The 5970-nt window shown below is 29.9% G+C and overlaps 4 non-coding genes and 1 pseudogene across 4 annotated transcripts; all 5 read right to left on the reverse strand.

Annotated features, from left to right (window-relative positions):
* Positions 1 to 1684: 1684 nt before the first annotated feature.
* Positions 1685 to 1774, reverse strand: LOC122146774 (annotated as a pseudogene).
* A 267-nt stretch (positions 1775 to 2041) lies between these two features.
* LOC122146741 lies at positions 2042 to 2257 on the reverse strand. Its single transcript, XR_006161268.1, has one exon. It is a non-coding gene; the product is annotated as a small nucleolar RNA U3 (small nucleolar RNA).
* Positions 2258 to 2829: 572 nt separating this feature from the next.
* Positions 2830 to 3046, reverse strand: LOC122146752. Its single transcript, XR_006161272.1, has one exon. It is a non-coding gene; the product is annotated as a small nucleolar RNA U3 (small nucleolar RNA).
* A 613-nt stretch (positions 3047 to 3659) lies between these two features.
* LOC122146763 lies at positions 3660 to 3875 on the reverse strand. The gene has a single exon (XR_006161273.1). It is a non-coding gene; the product is annotated as a small nucleolar RNA U3 (small nucleolar RNA).
* Positions 3876 to 4496: 621 nt separating this feature from the next.
* On the reverse strand, positions 4497 to 4712 carry LOC122146730. Its single transcript, XR_006161257.1, has one exon. It is a non-coding gene; the product is annotated as a small nucleolar RNA U3 (small nucleolar RNA).
* Positions 4713 to 5970: the final 1258 nt, after the last annotated feature.

Raw genomic sequence — 5970 nt, forward strand, 5'->3', positions numbered from 1 at the left:
GGTCTGTACTGTATATATATGTGTATATATATATATATTTCTATTGATTCTACACAGTATAGGAGAGCGGTAGTAGAATGAAATACCCCAAACAGTCTGGAAAACATGCTTCAGAGTTACCATGCTACATCGAATGTTTTTGGGAAATAACTAATTGGATCTGAGAAACTGTGTTCACTACACACGTATTAGTTGCCTCTGAAGCATTAGAGTGAACCGAATGCAATTGTTTCAGATGTCACCTTTCTCATCGCTATGAGACCATCTACCATCTTTGAGACTCTTTCTGAGTCGAGAACCACAGAGAGTTCGATGCTGTTTCTTTCTGAGTCGAGGCATTCGATTGGCGTGTCGAGCTGGTTTTGGCGTGGCCCATGATGAATCCCTTTTTCGTTAGTTTAATATTAAATGTTCAAAACGTAACTTAAGTCTAAAAAGAATGGGAAAAAAAATAATTTTGGTTGCTCATGCTTTCAGTCAGCCATTTCGCCGAGTAAACTATAATAATTTCAAGTTGAAGAACAGTTGTGTCCGTCTATATTTATCAAGTTGTTAGCAGCTAATTATAAAACAAAAAAAAACACACAGGTGAATTGTTGATGAACTATATTTGTGGGTTCTAAGTATTGTTTTCTAAAGATATACGGCCTACCACAATGAAGAGTTGGGAGGTGTGTGAACCCAGGTTAAAACCAAGTATTTGCAATAAAGTAATAGCAGTTACATTATTTTTGGCCTTTATGTGAGTTTGTTTAGAAAATGAGTCCTTTAGAGGATTTAAGAGTCCTTGAAACCATAAGAAAAAACGAAGAAATTATTTTATTGCGCCTGCATCACTTTGTCTTTTCGTGCTTTTTCCTGTATTTTCTGTTCTTTTATCTATTTTCTCAAGTTCTAAGACGGCATTTCACGAAGTTAAACTCATTGTTTACAATATGGGAAATAATGAATTTATCCATAAACTCTTTGTCATTGATGTACGATCCTCATTGTTTACAATAAAGAAGAAAAGAGTGTGACCCGAATGGCCAATTAATTATTATTCTAAGGTAATAATTTTAACGAATGTGTAGCTTTATAAACCTTTTAAACCTTTATATATATAAATATATATATATATATATCTATATTATATATATATATATATATATATAAAAAAAAAAATATATATATATATATGTATATCAATATATATATATAAACTGTGCACTGTAGTACTCACTCCTAGTGGTATTTTTCATGAAATAAATTATGTGACGTCATTATAGTATTAAATCTAAAACACTTGCATTTGCTGCTTGTTTTCTTTTAAAAAAACGAATTAGCTTTCTAATCTTTATGTATTCTGTTTTCTTTTCATTTATTATACAATTAACAAAAGCAAAAACGATCTTTAACACTAGATTGCTCTATTCTTTTTCCATTCTATCTGTTTCCTTTTTAAATATTATATTATGTAAGAAACCCTTGTTATGTGTACTGCATCAAGTTAACTGAGACTTATTATAGCATTAGCATATAATTTCTTCAATAGTTTTGACTGTTTTTTTTATCTTCATTTGTAAGTCGCTTTAGATAAAAGCATCTGCTAAATGAAATATATTCTTTCCACTTTAATAAAATTGTGAAAACTTAAAAAATTAAATGACGAAAATACTTTATTAACCACTCTCATCACTCTCTTCCTCCATACTGCTTATTAGCAATAATGAACGTTCATCAAAAATGTAAAGCATATGAAACAAATCATTACTCTACACCCGATTCACGCTCATATATATCATTTTGGTATGTTCTATAATAAATGTAAAACCAATTTAATTCATTTTAGATATTGCTCCATGCAATTTTTATATCAATTATATCAATTGTGATGTTTTATTTTGTATTTAATTAACTACTTCTGGTATAAACTTATTATTGCTAAAAGTATTTTTTTGTATCCACACTGTACGATCTATAAAATATTCATAGCTACTAAACCATATCTTTTAAATCCAATATCTGTTTACTTCTTTTTCACAGATTTTTAAGTTCCAAAACCACTCTGATCATGCTCTTTTCCTCCAAACTGCAAAACAACAGCAAGGAACGTTCATCAATGATGTAAAACATATGAACTAAATCATTACTCCACACCCGATTCACGCTCAGAAAAAAGCATCAACACTCTTCATTGTGGTTTAAGAGACACAACACTTTAGAAACACATTTCCTAGTTAAAAACTATAGAAATGATCCCTGAAAGTATAGTCTTAATCAGCACTTTCAAATCCAGCTCAGGTCGATTCTGACACTCTGAGTTTCACAGATGGTGACACAACCTAACAAAAGTGAGGAAATCTGCAGATTGAATAATGCCTGCTGCAAGTTTCCTTGATAAAATGGTAAATTTTTCCACACATACAATTCAACCAATACACATTCTAGTTCTCACATTAACTTCTGTATAAATTAGATGGTGTTTAATGCATCTTTATTATACCAATTTGGTATATTTTATAATAAACGTAAAACCAATTTCATTAATTTTTGGTATGTAATTTTTATATTAATTAAACTTATGTTTTATTATGTATTTAGTTAACTAATTCTGGTATAAAATTGGTATTACTAAAAGCACTTTTTCGCATCCACACTTTATGATCTACAAAATATCCAAAACTATTTTTAGTAACCACTTTCAATACTAATTTAATAATATTTTGTATATTTCTTATTTGTTGTGTAATCAAATTACAAACAATTCAATTCTATTGTACAACTAATCTGAAACACCCTACAATCAAAAGTACATTTTATTATATTTCATCAATTTTCAAGCTTAAAACCACTCTAATCATACTCTCTTCCTCCAAACTGCAAAACAACAGTAAGGAACATTCATCAATAATGTAAAGCATATGAAGTAAATCATTACTCTACACCCGATTCACGCTCAGAAAAAAGTATCAATACTCTTCATCGTGGTTTAGGAAACAAAACACTATGGAAACACATTTCCTAGTTAAAAAACTATAGAAACGATCCCTGAAAGTATAGTCTTAATCAGCACTTTCAAAACCAGCTCGCATGAGTTCTGACACTATGAGTTACACAGATGGTGACACAACCTAACAAAAGTGAGGAGAAAAAAGTTAAACAACAGGATTTTTATATATTTAAAAAAAAAAATCTGCAGATTGAATAATGCCTGGTGCAAGTTTCCTTGATAAAATGGTAAATTAATTCACACATATAATTCAACCAATACACATTCTAGTTCTCACATTAACTTCAGTATAAATTAGATGGTGTTTAATGCATCTTTATTATACCAATTTGGTATGTTTTATAATAAACGTAAAACAAATTTAATATTTGGTATGCAATTTTTATATTAATTAAACGTATGTTTTATTATGTATTTAGTTAACTAATTCTGGTATAAAATTGGTATTGCTAAAACCACTTTTTTCGCATCCACACTGTATGATCTACAAAATACCCAAAACTATTTTTAGTAGTCACTTTCAATACTAATTCAATAATGTTTTGTATAATTCCTATATGTTGTGTAACTAAATTACAAATAATTCAATTCTATGGTACAACTAATCTGAAACATATCTTACATTCAAAATAAATTTTGTAACATTTCACTAATTTTCAAGTTTAAAACCACTCTAATCACACTCTCTTTCTCATAACTGCAAAACAACAGTAAAAAACATTCATCAATAATGTACAGTATATGATCTAAATCATTACTCTACACCCAATTCACTCTCAGAAAAGAGTATCAATACTCTTCATCACAGTTTAGGAGACACAACACTTTGGAAACACATTTCCTAGTTAAAAACTATAGAAATAATCCCTAAAAGTATAGTCTTAATCAGCATTTACAAAACCAGCTCACGTCAGTTCTGACACTCTGAGTTACACAGATGGTGACACAACCTAACAAAAGTGAGGAGAAAAAAGTTAAACAACAGGATTTGAATATATAAAAAAAAAAATCTGCAGATTGAATAATGCCTGGTGCAAGTTTCTTTGATAAAATGGTAAATTAATTCACACATATAATTCAACCAATACTTTAACCTCACATTAACTTTGGCATTTATTTGGTCGTGTTTAATGCATCTTTATTATACCAATTTGGTATGTTTTGTAATTAATGTAAAACCAATTTAATCAATTTTTGGTATAAATATGGTATTGCTCAATTAATTTTTTTATATCAATTAATATGATGTTTTATGTATTTCATTAACTAATTCTGGTTTAAAATTGGCATTGCTAAAAGCAGTTTTTGCATCCACGTTGCGTGACCTATAAAATACTCAAAACCACTTCAACTACTTCCAATCCTAATTCTATAACGCTTCGTGTATTTTCCACGTGCTGTGTAACCAAATTTTAACTAATTCAACAATATTATACATGAAACATTAACAATACCTTTCATTCATGATAAATTTTCTTATATTTCACAAAATTTAAATTTAAAAACCACTCTGATCATACCCTCTTCCTCCAAACTGCACAACAACAGCAAGGAACGTTCATCAATGATGTAAAGCGTATGAACTAAATCATTACTCTACACCCGATTCACGCTCAGAAGAGAGTATCAATACTCTTCATCGTGGTTTGGGAGACGCAACACTTTCGAAACACATTTCCTAGTTAAGAACTATAGAAATGATCCCTGAAAGTATAGTCTTAAAGTTATCTCCTCAAGCCCAGCTCGGGTCAGTGCTGACACTCTCAGTCTCGCAGGCGGTGCTCAACCTTACTGCACACGAAACAGCGAGTAGGAAAGTAACATCTAAAACACTAGTATTTTCATAATCGTGAATGCATAAAACATTTGTTAATGACACAAATATTGACTTATGTCGGTCCACACACAGTTAACACGGCTTCTCTGTTAAAATAAGACATTTCCACATACAAGATGTTCGCACCGTTATCATCGATGAGAAAAACAACAATCGCAGCCACACTCGACTGGAATTAGTAACATTATTCTTATCGTTCCGGTTATATATATATAATATAAATAATATCAAATACTTTGTTTTTAATGTAGTAACAATATAAATAAACGTATATTATTAACAACCACACAGTTACCCATAATGCACGTCAAGCTCGAGAAACAGCGCCTGACAAAAGCAACCAATCAAGAGAGAGCATATGTGTTTCTCAATAAATATCAATAGAACGTCACATAAACATCTCTAAACTTTCTAACACAAGAGTAATGTACCTATACATTTTAAAAATACCAATAAATAAATATAAAAACAGTATAAAAACGTTTTATTTATTTCAATATGCGTCTTCTGGTACAGTGCTGGTACAGCAATAACAAATGTCCGGAGCGAAACCGCCCACTCTTTATAAAGGTTCCGACAGGAGTGAAAGCTGTTCAGATTTGTATCGATTTGTATTCAGCCAGGTATTTATTTTTTTTTAAGTATTTGTTATAACCCAGAAAACAGCACTTGCGTTATTCTGAAGACATTATTTAATATAAATATTATAACCAAATACACCCAGTAGCACGTTTCAAAATCACGGACGGGGCTCAAAACTTGTAACACTAATGAAAAATATTTTATGCCTATATGTTCTGTTTCTTATTTTGTGTCGAATTCTCGTGTATCTGGAAGTTTCAGGTCAGGGTGTTGGCATCATGTTTTATTAATTATTTTATTCAGTTAATAATTGTAATCATAATAAATGTAAATCATTAATTTTTTTTTTTATCTTTGTCTTAAAATATATTTCTGACCAGATTATCCATTTATTCAAAGATTTTTTTTTTTTTTTTTTTTTTTTTACTATAAATATGAAATTATTTTTTCTATAAATTCTATTTAAGCACAGAATACATATATGGATAAATAATATTCTAATGGAAGGACAGACTATATGGGGATTATATGTCATGCAGAATCATTGGAGACAACAATC

Source organism: Cyprinus carpio, chromosome A1 (genome assembly GCF_018340385.1).
Source record: "Cyprinus carpio isolate SPL01 chromosome A1, ASM1834038v1, whole genome shotgun sequence".
In the NCBI taxonomy this organism is placed as follows: domain Eukaryota; kingdom Metazoa; phylum Chordata; class Actinopteri; order Cypriniformes; family Cyprinidae; genus Cyprinus; species Cyprinus carpio.